The sequence below is a fragment of the Cydia pomonella genome, chromosome 15 (assembly GCF_033807575.1).
Source record: "Cydia pomonella isolate Wapato2018A chromosome 15, ilCydPomo1, whole genome shotgun sequence".
Taxonomy (NCBI): Eukaryota; Metazoa; Arthropoda; class Insecta; order Lepidoptera; family Tortricidae; genus Cydia; species Cydia pomonella.
The window spans coordinates 9,972,884-9,990,961 of NC_084717.1; the positions used below are offsets into that span (position 1 = coordinate 9,972,884).

An 18,078-nucleotide genomic window follows, 5' to 3' on the forward strand; every position below is an offset into this window, starting at 1 on the left:
TTGTTAGGACTAAGGTTCTAAGTTCGATATTTCATAATCCTTCTTTTTAGGGTTCCATACCCATAGGGTCAAAACGGGACCCTATTACTAAGACTTGACTGTCCGTCTGTCACCAGGCTGTCTCATGAACTGTGATAGCTACAGTTGAAATTTAGACAGATGATGTATTTCTGTTGCCGTTATAACAATAAATTTAATACTAAAAACAGAATAAGATGGTATGGCACCATATATCTGTCCTAAAATTTATTTTGCTAGTTTAGCATAGAAAATATAATCCATGCACGATCAGAATGAGACCAAACCTTATTTGGGTTTAAAGATTTTTTTATTACTCATAAAGAACAAAAGTTCACTTACAATGAGCTTAAACTATAAACAATTTCATACGTGGTTTACAATCACATCCAGCTAGTCGATGATACTTAATATACATTATCACTGATATATTTCTTCAACTTGGTTTTAAACATTTTTAATGACTTACAATTTTTCACTTCACTAGGTAAGTTATTGTACATCTGTGCTCCCTCGGACATGATGTTTCTTTTGCCGTATCCTGTTCTGTGCTTAAATAATTTAATTTTGTCTGTATTTCTCAGGCAATGTCTAAAATTTCGTTTTGTTAATGTAATGTTTGTATGTATTTTATTTGTTAGGATTTTTTGAATTAAGATACAAGTAGTATAAGTGTATAGTTGTTTTATATTGAATAGTTTGGTTTTTTTGTAAAGTGTTTTGGTATTCATAAGGTAGTTATACTTGAATAAGGATTTTATTAACTTGTTTTGTGACCTTTGTAAACTTATTAAGTTGGTTTTGGCAGCACAACCCCATATTTCGACTAGATATTCTAAATTACATTTTACTAAAGAGTTGTATACAGTCATACGTACTTTAAGAGGGACACATCTGAAATATAGGAGCCTTGAAATAAAACAAGTAGTCACGGAGTAACGGTATATTCGGAATGACACATCCCATGACAGCAGATTATTTCTACCCGCTTATATAAACATCTAAAATATAGATATACCTACACTACACCTCCACCCTTATTACAAACCCTAGAACTAACATTTTAGGACGAATTAGTAAAGTTACAACTGTTCCAAAGCTGCCCATTATACAAAACTATAAGCTTAGTTGGGCGTACCTTTTTTTATTGTGTTGAATAACACTTATTCCATAACTAACAACTAATAATACTTATGGCTAATACATGTTATTATTGACTAATACATTTATATTAATTACGTATTACACCTTATAATGCGGCGGATTATCCACACGACATTGACGTACCGGACGGGGTCGGAGCGGTAAGGCGGTTGGCGGGTTCGAGTCTGGTATGACTTTTCCCGCAATAAAATCGGACTCTTTATCTTCGAGCCCTAGTGGCTTTGCAGCACTTTCTAGATTAGGGCTTAAGATACTCGCCTCCGGTGCACTATCAGCCATCAAAGACCTTGCGACCTCCGGACTGGAGTCCCTCACAGGCTGAACCTTTCCTTCCAAAGATGGGCGACTCCCCTGCCGTGGTGGGCTGTCAGGGCCAACCAACGAGCTCCTAGTCCTGCGTCTAAGCTGATCACTATGCCTATGTGCTGACCTACCCTGCTCGTCTAAAACCTGATAATCCCTAGTGCCTAGCTTTTGCGTGACCTCACCTGGGATCCACTTCGTTCCCCCTTGATACTGACGTACCCAGACATGTTCTCCGAGCTCATACATTCGCTCGGATGTGCCGCCGCAGTTCCGCTCTTGTCGCTTTTGCGCCGCGCGGACTTTGGACTCACAGTCGGGCCTTAACGCGTCTAGCTTAGTGCGCACCTGTTTCCCTAACATGAGCGCTGCGGGACTCACCCCTGTCGAGCAGTGCTCGGTATTCCTATAGTATAGCAAAAACTTATTTAAGGCTAAATTAATGTTAATATTTTGACGTACCGCTTTACGAATAACCCTCTTAATCGTGCGTACCCCATTTTCGGCGGCACCATTAGATGAGGGGTGGTACGGAGCGGCAAAAATATGCTCTACACCCTCGTTACTTAAGTAAGTAGCCAGTTCTACGCTAGTGTACGGTGGTCCGTTATCAGAAACTATCTGCTTCGGTATACCCCACCGAGCAAATGTTTCACTCAGCTTCGCGATCGCATGTTGCGCTGCCGTACTGGGTACTTCAAAGACCTCTAACCATTTCGACCCCGCGTCCACTATTACCAAAAATAGCTTTCCAAAAAGTGGCCCTAAATAATCCATATGTACACGTGACCATGCTTTTCCTGGCCACGACCAAAGGCTCGGCGCCTGCCTGGGTGGCGCGTCGGCCTCCGCCGCACACACGGGACATGCACGACATAGACCTTCGACGGCCTCGTCAAGCCCTGGCCACCAAACATAACTTCTCGCCAAGGCCTTAGTTTTAACTATGCCCATATGGCACTCATGCAACGCTTGTAAGACCGTACTGCGAAACGACTCAGGAATAACGACCCTGTGGCCCCACATAATACAGCCTAACTCCTCATATAACTCCGCCTTCCGATTAAAGTACGGTTGCAATGTTTTGAATTCATTAGTTTCCGGCCACTGATCTCTTAAATACCCTAATATACGACTCAAAGCTGGATCACGTTGTGTATATTTTTTAACAGTATTACAGTCGAGAGATAAAGCGTCTTGCGCAAAATGCAAATAGGTTTGTTCCGGAACCTCTCGCGCGTGCCCGCTACGGCTACTCTTTACGGGTAAACGCGACAAACCGTCCGCGCCGTTCAACTTCGTATTAACGTACTCAATGTCGTAAGTGTACGCTGATAACTTTACTGCCCAACGCTGTAACCGACTCGCCGCCATAGTAGGCACACCGTGCTTAGGTCCAAATATGCTAACTAACGGTTTGTGATCTGTACGTAAAATGAAACTTCGCCCGTACAAGTATTGATGCAGTCTTTGTAAACAGAACACAATAGCAAGCGCTTCCTTATCAATCTGGGAATAGTTTTTTTCCGCATCCGTTAATGACCTAGATACATACGCAACCGGTCTTTCGATTCCCCCCGCGCCCGGTTGGGTCAACACCCCTGCGACGCCGCGGCTTGATGCGTCACAGGTACAAATTAGCTGTTTACTCGGATCATAATGTACTAGTACATCGGCGCTAGTAAGAATTTTTTTTATCGCGTTAAAGGATTTTTCACATTCCTTATCCCACTTCCATGGCACATTTTTCTTCAACAGATTATATAGAGGAGACAATATCATACTAATGTTTTTAACGAATTTGGCATAAAAATTCACTAACCCTAAAAATGAACGCAACTCGTTAACATCGCTCGGCCTAGGAATATTCGTTATCGCCTCCACCTTACTCGGGTCGACCTTTAACCCTTCCTTGGAAATAATATATCCCAGGTATCTGACTTCCTCAACCATAAAAATACATTTCCCTTTTTTTAACTTCAAGCCGTGCCTATGCAATCTACTAAATACCTGTTCTAACGTTTCGAGGTGCTCCTTCTCTGTCTTAGTTGCTATTATAATATCATCAAGAAAAAAGTCCACATTTGGAATATCGTGTAATAGGTTAGACATAATACGTTGAAATATGCCCGGGCTAGATGCTAGCCCAAACACTAGCCTATTATATAAAAACAGACCCCTGTGAGTATTTATGACTGTATATTCTTTAGAATCGTCTAATTCTATTTGATTGTAGGCCTGCGAGAGATCTATCTTAGAGAAAATTTGCGCCCCGTTAAGGCCCACAAGCAAATCGTCCACCCTAGGCAACGGGAATCTATCTATTAATAAGACGGGATTAACCGTGATTTTAAAGTCAGCACATAGACGTAAACTACCGTCGGGTTTCCTAACGGGTACTAGGGGAGTGGCCCACTCTGAAGTATCTACAGGTTCAATAATACCTTCCCGCAGCATTTCGTCCAGCTGCGCGTCCACCTGGTCTTTGATGGCGTACGGCAGAGGGCGCGCACGACAGTACACCGGCGCGGCTCCCTCGCGCACTCGTAATGTGGCCTTACCGCCCGTGAACCGCCCGAGTCCGTCACTGAATAGCTGTTTATACCTGTCAATTAAAAGCGATATATCAGTACACTCTGCCTTAAAATTACTTAACTCGTTGTGTTTACTTAAAGTGGGGATATTGATATTTAATTCTACAAGCCAATGGCGACCTAATAATGGAATCGATCCGCCTTCCACCACGAACAACTCTAATGCTCTTTCTTGACCTTCGTACTTTACAAGTGGCTTAATAATACCTAACGGCCTTATCTTGGTGCCATTGTACAAGTTAAAAACAACCTCTGAGTTACAAAGTGGCCGATGTTTAAAATATTGTAAATAAGTCTTTTTACTAATACAGGCAACAGCTGCTCCTGTGTCCACCTCCATACTCATTTCCACATTATCAACTAATAACTTAATGCTCACCGGTTTGTAGCTGTTCAAACACAACTGATGAAGATCACCCTCCAGCTCAGAATCCTCTGACTGGCCGCCATCCGTAGCCTTCCCGTTTACCGTAGTTTGCAGGCTATACACGCCTGAACGGCCTCTTCCTCTGCCAGTCGCCCCCGCTCGTTCTGGACAGGCTCGCTTAAGGTGGCCTTTATTGCCGCATAAGCGACATACGAAATTCTTGAATCTGCACTCGTTGCTGGCGTGCTCGCTCGCCCCGCACACGTTACAAAGCGCTGCGCCACTCGGCCGCCGAGCTGTTGCTGCGCTCGCGCCTCTGCGTCGACCCTGCTGCGCGTGCGCTGCTCGTGCTACCAGGGAGTGTACCTCGCCCGTGCCCTCTGCCCGGCCCCGAGCCTCGCTTGGTCCCGCCTGGTCCACAGCCGCCGCGTCTCGCTCCGCTCCCTCTAAAGCACACGCTAGACGCACGGCACGCTCGTATTTCAATCCGTCCTCTGCGAATAACCGTTGCCTAATGACGTCACTTTTTAACCCACACACCAACTGATCACGTAAATTTTCTTCAAGGCCCGAAGCAAAATCACAATGTTTAGCAAGTTTTTTTAATTCCGCGATGTACTGTGTTATGCTCTCGTCCTTATTCTGCCGCCGTTGACGGAAACGGTATCTTTCCGCCATGATGGAGCGTTTTGGTTGCAAGTGCTTACGTAACACCTCTGTGACTTGTTCGTAGGACATTTCTGCCGGCTTCTTCGGACTAACCAGATTACTCAACAAATCGTATGTTTCCTCGCCCATCACTGCAATTAACGTGGGCAACCACAAATCCTCAGCAATGGTATTCACCTTGAAGTACATCTCTAACCTCTCGACGTATAGCGACCAATTGCCCGACGCCGCGCAAAACTCGCCAATCTTGCCAATCGTCATGTTTGTGTGGCTTCTCCAACAACAATAAATCCCAAATCCTCGTTTGCCAGATGAAATATAGGAGCCTTGAAATAAAACAAGTAGTCACGGAGTAACGGTATATTCGGAATGACACATCCCATGACAGCAGATTATTTCTACCCGCTTATATAAACATCTAAAATATCGATATACCTACACTACAATATACAGCAATTTTACGAAGTGCACCAGTTAAGGAAGTTAATTTAGATCTTACTTAGATTTAGACAAGGTTTCATAATTTTGAATTTTTCCGATATTTCCAGTCACCATGACTAGGTTTCATCCCATTCTAATCACGCGCGAATTACAATGGGACACAGACAAAGAACAGTTCAGATAAAGATAGTTTATTTTTCAATATGACAATGCACTTATGAAAGTCATAAAAAGGTAAAAAATAGTCAGTTTTTTTATTTACATTTACTACCACAAAGAAACATCTATACATTTTAGATTTTTCCTTGTTCTTCGCAGTACCATCTCGGGCAATATACAATTTTTATAAAAGTTTACCAGTTTTGGCAACATCTTTTCTATAAAAGTTTCATCATGCTCTACTTCCAAAACTGTAATGCCATAACTTGGGGAAATGTAACAAATGAAGTGACATTTCATCATTTGTGTCACCCGCAGTGGCCGCAGTTGGTCCTGGATCTGCAATCAGAATACCCATTATCAAAACTGTCTCTCATGAATTCTGTAATAAAAATTACATTATTTTATCTTATGTAGGTAGTTCTAACCTGAAAGTAGTAATTGTGTTTTTTATTTATTAGAAAATTTCCAGTGTCATCCACCCATATAGGAAAATTTTGACGTTCTTAAAGAGGGGCCATTTTTGGGACTTATAAAATTTCAGTGTGATATTTTTAACCCAACCTGTAGGGCTAAGATGGTCGGCTCTTTATCATCCCAGTCCCAGACACGGTTTATAATATAGTGGGATAGTGAAAAAGATATAGAAAAGTCAGCCTCCATTGAACTTACCTTTTGATTTCTCCGTGATATCGTTTCATTTGCCCATGGCTGCGTTTCCGACTCTTTCTCGGGCCTGAGTATTGATGGTTTTTATAATCTTTTCGGGATGTTTGTGGCATTCTCTCGATAAAGTTCACTATTAGAATCAAAATAGCGAAACAAGAAACAACAAGACTGCCGCCAAACTGCCAAGAACGTAGGTAGTGATTATATGCTCTTTGCCAAAGTGCCGGTGCCGCGTGCCGGTCAATCAAAATGACAGTGACGTTTGGTAAAATGAAATTTAATAGAAATTTATCAATTGACACAAACGCCTCGTTGCGCGCTTGAGCCGTGCGGAGTGAAGAGCGGCATCGTCGCATTTTCGGCCAGCTCGCAACGTAGCCTTTCAACGCACACACTGAACATACGCTTAGTGTACGACGCTGTCACCGTTCACTCACACATTGACAAATTTTAACTAAAATATCGTTCTCAGTTAAGCTATTATTCAAATATTTTTATTACAAAAACATAATTTCCCGCAAACAAATATCAAATTGAATATTAATGGAAGTGGTTTCATTGTAAAACCATGCTCCATTCGCCCATAATTGGATAAATACATTAGTATGAAAAACGAACCACCTTAATAACTAACTGAGGACGGACGGTCATCCATTGCCTCACAATGGTTTTTGCATTGCTCACAAATTTGCCTCCAACTACTGGCAAAAAGATCGCAGTCTGGAGCCGACTGGAGAAGTGCGTTGATGTAGTGCAAAGCACGAACCAGTGGTGATTGCCTGTACGCCTTCGTGCGCGCTTTAGGAGCCGCAAGTAAGTCGCGATTACGAGGCCTAAAATTGAACTTTGCGACGGACAGAGAAGGGATGAGGAGGCGTACTAACTGTGAGACCAGCTGAGGGCAGTCTGAATCTCCACGTAATATTCTGCACGCGCCGATCATAAGTGCATAATTACGCCTCACTTCTAAAGAGTTAAAAACCCAGAGTTCCAAGTAAATATTTTGTCGGGTAAAGGAAAGGATAATACCCATAGACTTTTTTAAATAAAAATCTTAGAAAAGTCTTTTGGATTTTCTCCAGAAGCAAAGCGTAAGTGACCTCATGGGGGTTCCACACCACAGACGCTGCCTCCAGTTTACTCCTAACTAGAGAGGTATAAACAATCTTGATAACAATCGCGTTGTCAAAATCACGAACGTTACGGATGACAAATCCCAATCTCCGATAGCATTCGGTAGCTAGGGTTCTCATATGAGCATGAAAGTTAAGATGCGGGTCAAATATGACACCTAGGTCTTTAATAGTGTCAACGCGGTTAATTAATTTCGTTCCTAACATGTAATTACCAACTAGCGGACTACGAGATCGGCTAAAAGACATCACAGAGCACTTCTCAGGGTGAAAAATCAGTTTGTTTGAGATACTCCTCTCCTCAATTATCCTTTGACAATTGTTAACTAAAACCGCGCGTGCCACTACCTGCAAAAAAAGGGCCGGGTAACTTTAGCCGGTTATTTAATTACAACTCCTATGGTAATTGAAATAAGATTCAAAATGAACAAATGGAAAAATAATCTGTGATTTCTTGTGTGGGGACCAGGGAATAATATATATATATATCAACTGAATTATATTCTAGCTACGGCTCTGATGGGCTATGATGATCACGAATACTGATATTAGCTTATTCCGGGCACCTCTAATGACTCCTTAATTGGATTAAAAGAGAAAGATGCCCGCAATTTGCGAATATCGGTATTCGCGGTAGGCACTCTGATAGGCTTTATGGCCGACGCCAAGCACGGCAGGATAGCAAAGGCACGCCGCGAGGCCCGCAGGCGGCTCCTGTACTCTACCATCTCTATCAATCAGCGCCATGCCTTGCCATGGCAATATGCTTGTGAGATCCCGTATAGTATCTAGTTTGTGTTTATTTTATTTTATAATTTTGTAGCCAAATTATGATGTTAAATAAATGTATTTTCTTTCTCTCTTTCTATGCTATAACTTTTGTGACAATGTGAAATCAACCTTAAAACAAATGATTAAAGATTATATCGACGTAGTGTCGCATCGCTATTAATAAGCTGCCGCCCGTGGTGGTAACTGTTTTGATTTCTTTTAAGAACAAGTTCAAATTTAAATTGACAGCTTTTTCAAAGGAGGCGTGTACGCATGCCCTTTGTGTTTTACTGCTTCATCGTAGTTTTGCAAAATAAGCCTTGATGCAATAAATTAAGTAGATACTTACCACGTTTGATTAAACATAAGTAAAGCGGCTTTTCTTTATAGTGTTAATAGGCTTGTGTATAGGGTTGCCAACAGTCCCGTTATATGCGGGACGTCCCGTTTCTAGAGCCCTAGAGTCTGCATCCCGCAAACAGACAGCGCGGGACGCCGATTGTGCCCTTTTCAGGCTAGACTAGATTACAAACACTGAAACGAACGTTCAGTTATAATACTTATAAAGTTATAAGTAAAGAGCGCGTGATTCTAATTTGAATACTCGTAAAACACGGTACCGTGCGCTCACTCGCTCGCTTGGCACTACCCAGCCTATATAGTTGATTTTTCATGCCTTTTCCATACGTTGGTTGACGGCCAATTTACATATGTTCCGCATTTTATACCGAAGTCCCGTAATTTGATCGCAAATGTATCGCAAATCTGTGCACTAAGGTTGGCAACCCTAGTTGCTAAGTCAAAAATACGCAATTCCCCCTACTTAACTAGTCTAGGTATAGCAGAACTATTTCCGAATATATCTGCTCTTAGCAAGTACAGTACCTGGGCGACCGAGCTTTGCTCGGTTATAACTATTTATTGTAATATGGTGGTGTATAGGTGATAATCTTAACTACATTTTTTACTAAATTAAACTTGTCTAAAACTATAAAAATTAAAAAATAATATATAAGCTTGAACATATAAAAAAAAAACAAAAGTTAGTCACCGGGCGGGATTCGAACCCGTAGTACTGGTTGTTTCTTGCCGCCCGCGTCTTAACCCGCTGGACCAGACGGACAGTAGACTACAACACCAAATTAGCGACCATATTCTGAGTCGAAAGAAAAACGCATGAAAAATCGAAAACACGTGTTTTCCCAAACATAAGACTAATCTAGATCGATTGTTTACCCCCAAAAACCCCCATATACCAAATTTCAGCGAAATCGTTAGAGCCGTTTCCGAGATCCCTGAAATATCTTATAACTTTAAACGAGCAATTCTTGTATTGGGACCGTGCGAAGTGCATGGTGGGGGTAAGTAAAGCGATCCCAGCGCATAAGGTGGTAAAAATTTGAACTAACTGCGGATAGCGTCTTTAACATTTCGTACAATTATATGGCTCTAAATGAAACTTTGATTTACGATTACTCCTGAAATATTCATTTAAATTGTACGGTGTATCTAAGGGATCATTGTAATCTGTATGAAATGCTGAAGAGCCCTTAATCCTTGGAGCGTTCTCCGATTTCACGATATAACGCTCGATAGATGGCGTTGGCGCTCGGTACACGAGCGCCGGCAACGCGACGCGCGTTTCAATGCAGACTAGAATAATCTTGATAGTTTTCAATATAATTTCAAGCAACATTAATTTTAGTGTTATATGATATCATATGGGCACTCTTTATTTTATTTTATATGCACAGTAGTTTTTTTTTAATGTACACTACTACTAAGTGTACAGACTACAGAGTGTACTATAACCCTTGCGTTCTGTCTCTTTCACACCAATGGAAAATGAAGAAGTTAGTAAATGACTGCAGGTATAAATAAAGTATATTAGTGCGATAGAGAGACAGATAGTGTTTCGTTGTCGTATCGTAAACGATTGGCATGTTGGCCACACACTTGCTTGGTGCCTAGCCAAAATACCAATCGTTTGCGTATATTAGTGCGATAGAGAGACAGTAGTGTTTCGTTGTCGTATCGTAAACGATTGGCATGTTGGCTACGCACCCATGATAGCTAGCCAAGAAGCCAATCGATTGCGCATATTAGTGCGATAGAGAGACAGATAGTGTTTCCTTGTCGTATCGTAAACGTTTGGCATGTTGGCTACGCACCCATGCTGCCCAGCCAAGATGCCAATCGTTTGTGCATATTAGTACGAGAGAGAGACAGAAAGTGTTTCGTTGTCGTATCGATTGGCATGGTAGCTACGCACCCATGCTGCCTAGTCAAGATGCCAATCGTTTGCGCACATTAGTGCTATAGAGTTTCAGTGTAATGCATTGTCACCCGACTTACATAATAATGTACCTATGCATTTTCAGCTCAATCGAAAACCGAGAAGTGGATCAAAAACTTGCAAGATTTGATTACAAACAGACAATGGTCAGGTGAAAGTAAATAAAAGCTTGTAAAAAGTCATTGATAAAAATGATTTCGAACAGGTTTAAGAAAAATAAGCTAAAGTAAAGAACAAAACATTGCAAGATGCATTGGGGTCCTTATGTAAATAGTTTTTTTTTTCTACAAAACATCTTGAAATCAAGTGTCACTAATATTATACGGAGAATATTATTCTAGCCCCCTATGATTATGAAAGATAAGTAGGTAGATTAAAGTTTGTTAGTTATCCCAAATTGCTTTGGGCTTTGAAGATTGGTTAATATATTCTTCATTCTCATTCATCCCACCTGGAGGTATAATAATAAAAATGGTAAATTTAGCTTTAGTAATTTTACTATAATATATATATAGTCCTCCATGTCGTGTCCGACAACGGCGACCCCTACAATTTTCTCTGATGAGCATGTATATTGTATATGGCTAGCGAAACCGAACTTAATCTTAAATGTCAGGTCGCACTGTGCACAATAAAGCTGCCCTTGTTCAGAGTTGGCCGAAACGTTAATGCAATTGACCCTTAACCATTACAAATTGAACCGTAAACTGTAACCGTCCGTTACGGTTCAATTTGTAATGATTAATGGTCAATTGCAATTAACGTTCGGCCAACACTGCCCTTGGTCGTTTTACTCGTGTATGCGTGGAGGGCTAAGTCTCGACTTCCGTTGAAGGCGCTTTTGGTCCAGGTGTTCAAGTCGAGCTTCTTCGAAAGTAGCTACACCTTCTCTTACCTTACTATCTACTACAATACTACGCCTATACTATAATACTAGGCTAACAGAAGAACCTTTGTAGGCCTACCAGTCCTACCACTTATCTTGGTATGTTTGCAAAGCAGTTGCCAGGCGGATTTCTGGTAGAAGCAAATTATTCTGAATTTCTCTGAATAGTTGTGAATAGCATAGATTTATAAAGCATAGATTCCTAGTTCGTACATCCCTAGTGAAGCCATTTGATAGTGAAGATTTGCTAGAAAAAATAATATTTGAAAACTTTAATAACCCAACATATGTTCCCAGGTCGAAGGTTGATAAAAATAGTCATAGTCGGGTCCTTAAGATGCCACTCACAGAATATTGTAAATAGATCATGCTTATTCAAGGTAGATAAGTTATTTGCGGGCGCTCAAACCAGATTTGCCAGAAAAAAATAATATTTGAAAACTTTAATAACCCAACATATGCTCCTAGGTCGAAGGCTGAAAAAAATAGTCAGAGTCGGGTCCTTACGATGCCACTTGCAGAATATCGTCACTGGATCATGTTTATTCAAGGCAGATAAGTCATTTGCGGGCGCTCAAACCAGATTTGCCAGAAAAAAAAATATTTGAAAACTTTAATAACCCAACATATGCTCCTAGGTCGAAGGCTGAAAAAAATAGTCAGAGTCGGGTCCTTACGATGCCACTTGCAGAATATCGTCACTGGATCATGTTTAATTAAGGCAGATAAGTCATTTGCGGGCGCTCAAAACAGATTTGCCAGAAAAAAATAATATTTGAAAACTTTAATAACCCAACATATGCTCCTAGGTCGAAGGCTGAAAAAAATAGTCAGAGTCGGGTCCTTACGATGCCACTTGCAGAATATCGTCACTGGATCATGTTTATTCAAGGCAGACAAGTCATTTGTGGGCGCTCAAACCAGATTTGCCAGAAAAAATAAAATTTGAAAACTTTAATAACCCAACATATGCTCCCAGGTCGAAGACTGCATGAAATAGTCAGAGTCGGGTCCTTACGATGCCACTTGCAGAATATCGTCACTGGATCATGATTATTCAAGGCAGACAAGTCATTTGTGGGCGCTCAAACCAGATTTGGCAGAAAAAAAATATATTTGACAACTTTATTTACCCAACATATGCTCCCAGGTCGAAGGCTGAAAAAAATAGTCAGAGTCGGGTCCTTACGATGCCACTTGCAGAATATCGTCATGGAATCATGCTTATTCAAGGCAGATAAGTCATTTGCGGGCGCTCAAAACAGATTTGCCAGAAAAAAATAATATTTGAAAACTTTAATAACCCAACGTATGCTCCCAGGTCGAAGGCTGAAAAAAATAGTCAGAGTCGGGTCCTTACGATGCCACTTGCAGAATATCGTCATGGAATCATGCTTATTCAAGGCAGATAAGTCATTTGCGGGCGCTCAAAACAGATTTGCCAGAATAAAATAATATTTGAAAACTTTAATAACCCAACATTTGCTCCCAGGTCGAAGGCTGAAAAAAATAGTCAGAGTCGGGTCCTTACGATGCCACTTGCAGAATATCGTCACTGGATCATGTTTATTCAAGGCAGATAAGTCATTTGCGGGCGTTCAAAACAGATTTCCCAGAAAAAAATAATATTTGAAAACTTTAATAACCCAACATATGCTCCCAGGTCGAAGGCTGAAAAAAATAGTCAGAGTCGGGTCCTTACGATGCCACTTGCAGAATATCGTCACTAGATCATGCTTATTCAAGGCAGATAAGTCATTTGCGGGCGCTCAAAACAGATTTGCCAGAAAAAAATAATATTTGAAAACTTTAATTACCCAACATATGCTCCCAGATCGAAGGCTGAAAAAAATAGTCAGAGTCGGGTCCTTACGATGCCACTTGCAGAATATCGTCACTGGATCATGTTTATTCAAGGCAGATAAGTCATTTGCGGGCGCTCAAAACAGATTTGCCAGAAAAAAATAATGTTTGAAAACTTTAATTACCCAACATATGCTCCCAGGTCGAAGGCTGAAAAAAATAGTCAGAGTCGGGTCCTTACGATGCCACTTGCAGAATATCGTCATGGAATCATGCTTATTCAAGGCAGATAAGTCATTTGCGGGCGCTCAAAACAGATTTGCCAGAAAAAAATAATATTTGAAAACTTTAATTACCCAACATATGCTCCCAGGTCGAAGGCTGAAAAAAATAGTCAGAGTCGGGTCCTTACGATGCCACTTGCAGAATATCGTCACTGGATCATGTTTATTCAAGGCAGGTAAGTCATTTGCGGGCGCTCAAAACAGATTTGCCAGAAAAAAAAAAATATTTGAAAACTTTAATAACCCAACATATGCTCCTAGGTCGAAGGCTGAAAAAAATAGTCAGAGTCGGGTCCTTACGATGCCACTTGCAGAATATCGTCACTGGATCATGTTTAATTAAGGCAGATAAGTCATTTGCGGGCGCTCAAAACAGATTTGCCAGAAAAAAATAATATTTGAAAACTTTAATAACCCAACATATGCTCCTAGGTCGAAGGCTGAAAAAAATAGTCAGAGTCGGGTCCTTACGATGCCACTTGCAGAATATCGTCACTGGATCATGTTGATTCAAGGCAGATAAGTCATTTGCGGGCGCTCAAAACAGATTTGCCAGAAAAAAATAATATTTGAAAACTTTAATAACCCAACATATGCTCCTAGGTCGAAGGCTGAAAAAAATAGTCAGAGTCGGGTCCTTACGATGCCACTTGCAGAATATCGTCACTGGATCATGTTTATTCAAGGCAGACAAGTCATTTGTGGGCGCTCAAACCAGATTTGCCAGAAAAAATAAAATTTGAAAACTTTAATAACCCAACATATGCTCCCAGGTCGAAGACTGCATAAAATAGTCAGAGTCGGGTCCTTACGATGCCACTTGCAGAATATCGTCACTGGATCATGATTATTCAAGGCAGACAAGTCATTTGTGGGCGCTCAAACCAGATTTGGCAGAAAAAAAATATATTTGAAAACTTTATTTACCCAACATATGCTCCCAGGTCGAAGGCTGAAAAAAATAGTCAGAGTCGGGTCCTTACGATGCCACTTGCAGAATATCGTCATGGAATCATGCTTATTCAAGGCAGATAAGTCATTTGCGGGCGCTCAAAACAGATTTGCCAGAAAAAAATAATATTTGAAAACTTTAATAACCCAACGTATGCTCCCAGGTCGAAGGCTGAAAAAAATAGTCTGAGTCGGGTCCTTACGATGCCACTTGCAGAATATCGTCATGGAATCATGCTTATTCAAGGCAGATAAGTCATGTGCGGGCGCTCAAAACAGATTTGCCAGAATAAAATAATATTTGAAAACTTTAATAACCCAACATTTGCTCCCAGGTCGAAGGCTGAAAAAAATAGTCAGAGTCGGGTCCTTACGATGCCACTTGCAGAATATCGTCACTGGATCATGTTTATTCAAGGCAGATAAGTCATTTGCGGGCGTTCAAAATAGATTTCCCAGAAAAAAATAATATTTGAAAACTTTAATAACCCAACATATGCTCCCAGGTCGAAGGCTGAAAAAAATAGTCAGAGTCGGGTCCTTACGATGCCACTTGCAGAATATCGTCACTAGATCATGCTTATTCAAGGCAGATAAGTCATTTGCGGGCGCTCAAAACAGATTTGCCAGAAAAAAATAATATTTGAAAACTTTAATTACCCAACATATGCTCCCAGATCGAAGGCTGAACAAAATAGTCAGAGTCGGGTCCTTACGATGCCACTTGCAGAATATCGTCACTGGATCATGTTTATTCAAGGCAGATAAATCATTTGCGGGCGCTCAAAACAGATTTGCCAGAAAAAAATAATGTTTGAAAACTTTAATTACCCAACATATGCTCCCAGGTCGAAGGCTGAAAAAAATAGTCAGAGTCGGGTCCTTACGATGCCACTTGCAGAATATCGTCATGAAATCATGCTTATTCAAGGCAGATAAGTCATTTGCGGGCGCTCAAAACAGATTTGCCAGAAAAAAATAATATTTGAAAACTTTAATTACCCAACATATGCTCCCAGGTCGAAGGCTGAAAAAAAATAGTCAGAGTCGGGTCCTTACGATGCCACTTGCAGAATATCGTCACTGGATCATGTTTATTCAAGGCAGATAAGTCATTTGCGGGCGCTCAAACCAGATTTGCCAGAAAAAAAAAATATTTGAAAACTTTAATAACCCAACATATGCTCCTAGGTCGAAGGCTGAAAAAAATAGTCAGAGTCGGGTCCTTACGATGCCACTTGCAGAATATCGTCACTGGATCATGTTTAATTAAGGCAGATAAGTCATTTGCGGGCGCTCAAAACAGATTTGCCAGAAAAAAATAATATTTGAAAACTTTAATAACCCAACATATGCTCCTAGGTCGAAGGCTGAAAAAAATAGTCAGAGTCGGGTCCTTACGATGCCACTTGCAGAATATCGTCACTGGATCATGTTTATTCAAGGCAGACAAGTCATTTGTGGGCGCTCAAACCAGATTTGCCAGAAAAAATAAAATTTGAAAACTTTAATAACCCAACATATGCTCCCAGGTCGAAGACTGCATGAAATAGTCAGAGTCGGGTCCTTACGATGCCACTTGCAGAATATCGTCACTGGATCATGATTATTCAAGGCAGACAAGTCATTTGTGGGCGCTCAAACCAGATTTGGCAGAAAAAAAATATATTTGAAAACTTTATTTACCCAACATATGCTCCCAGGTCGAAGGCTGAAAAAAATAGTCAGAGTCGGGTCCTTACGATGCCACTTGCAGAATATCGTCATGGAATCATGCTTATTCAAGGCAGATAAGTCATTTGCGGGCGCTCAAAACAGATTTGCCAGAAAAAAAATAATATTTGAAAACTTTAATAACCCAACATATGCTCCTAGGTCGAAGGCTGCAACAAATAGTCAGAGTCGGGTCCTTACGATGCCACTTGCAGAATATCGTCCTTGGACCATGCTTATTCAAGATAGATAAGTCATTTGCGGGCGTTCAAAACAGATTTGCTAGAAAAAATAATATTTGAAAACTTTAATAACCCAACATATGTTCCCAGGTCGAAGGTTGATAAAAATAGTCATAGTCGGGTCCTTAAGATGCCACTCACAGAATATTGTAAATAGATCATGCTTATTCAAGGTAGATAAGTTATTTGCGGGCGCTCAAACCAGATTTGCCAGAAAAAAATAATATTTGAAAACTTTAATAACCCAACATATGCTCCTAGGTCGAAGGCTGAAAAAAATAGTCAGAGTCGGGTCCTTACGATGCCACTTGCAGAATATCGTCACTGGATCATGTTTATTCAAGGCAGATAAGTCATTTGCGGGCGCTCAAACCAGATTTGCCAGAAAAAAAAAATATTTGAAAACTTTAATAACCCAACATATGCTCCTAGGTCGAAGGCTGAAAAAAATAGTCAGAGTCGGGTCCTTACGATGCCACTTGCAGAATATCGTCACTGGATCATATTTAATTAAGGCAGATAAGTCATTTGCGGGCGCTCAAAACAGATTTGCCAGAAAAAAATAATATTTGAAAACTTTAATAACCCAACATATGCTCCTAGGTCGAAGGCTGAAAAAAATAGTCAGAGTCGGGTCCTTACGATGCCACTTGCAGAATATCGTCACTGGATCATGTTTATTCAAGGCAGACAAGTCATTTGTGGGCGCTCAAACCAGATTTGCCAGAAAAAATAAAATTTGAAAACTTTAATAACCCAACATATGCTCCCAGGTCGAAGACTGCATGAAATAGTCAGAGTCGGGTCCTTACGATGCCACTTGCAGAATATCGTCACTGGATCATGATTATTCAAGGCAGACAAGTCATTTGTGGGCGCTCAAACCAGATTTGGCAGAAAAAAAATATATTTGAAAACTTTATTTACCCAACATATGCTCCCAGGTCGAAGGCTGAAAAAAATAGTCAGAGTCGGGTCCTTACGATGCCACTTGCAGAATATCGTCATGGAATCATGCTTATTCAAGGCAGATAAGTCATTTGCGGGCGCTCAAAACAGATTTGCCAGAAAAAAATAATATTTGAAAACTTTAATAACCCAACGTATGCTCCCAGGTCGAAGGCTGAAAAAAATAGTCAGAGTCGGGTCCTTACGATGCCACTTGCAGAATATCGTCATGGAATCATGCTTATTCAAGGCAGATAAGTCATTTGCGGGCGCTCAAAACAGATTTGCCAGAATAAAATAATATTTGAAAACTTTAATAACCCAACATTTGCTCCCAGGTCGAAGGCTGAAAAAAATAGTCAGAGTCGGGTCCTTACGATGCCACTTGCAGAATATCGTCACTGGATCATGTTTATTCAAGGCAGATAAGTCATTTGCGGGCGTTCAAAACAGATTTCCCAGAAAAAAATAATATTTGAAAACTTTAATAACCCAACATATGCTCCCAGGTCGAAGGCTGAAAAAAATAGTCAGAGTCGGGTCCTTACGATGCCACTTGCAGAATATCGTCACTAGATCATGCTTATTCAAGGCAGATAAGTCATTTGCGGGCGCTCAAAACAGATTTGCCAGAAAAAAAAAATATTTGAAAACTTTAATTACCCAA

The 18,078-nt window shown here is 40.7% G+C and overlaps 1 protein-coding gene and 1 long non-coding RNA gene across 2 annotated transcripts in view; both read right to left on the reverse strand.

Moving 5' to 3' along the window:
* The window catches only part of LOC133525745 (apoptosis-stimulating of p53 protein 1-like), a 322,549-nt gene that overhangs the window by 163,493 nt on the left and 140,978 nt on the right, over positions 1–18,078 (reverse strand). The window lies entirely within an intron of this gene.
* Positions 5,732–8,969, reverse strand: LOC133525738 (uncharacterized). The gene is made up of 2 exons (XR_009800623.1): positions 6,388–8,969; positions 5,732–6,054 (listed from the first exon to the last, which is right to left on the reverse strand). It is a non-coding gene; the product is annotated as an uncharacterized LOC133525738 (long non-coding RNA).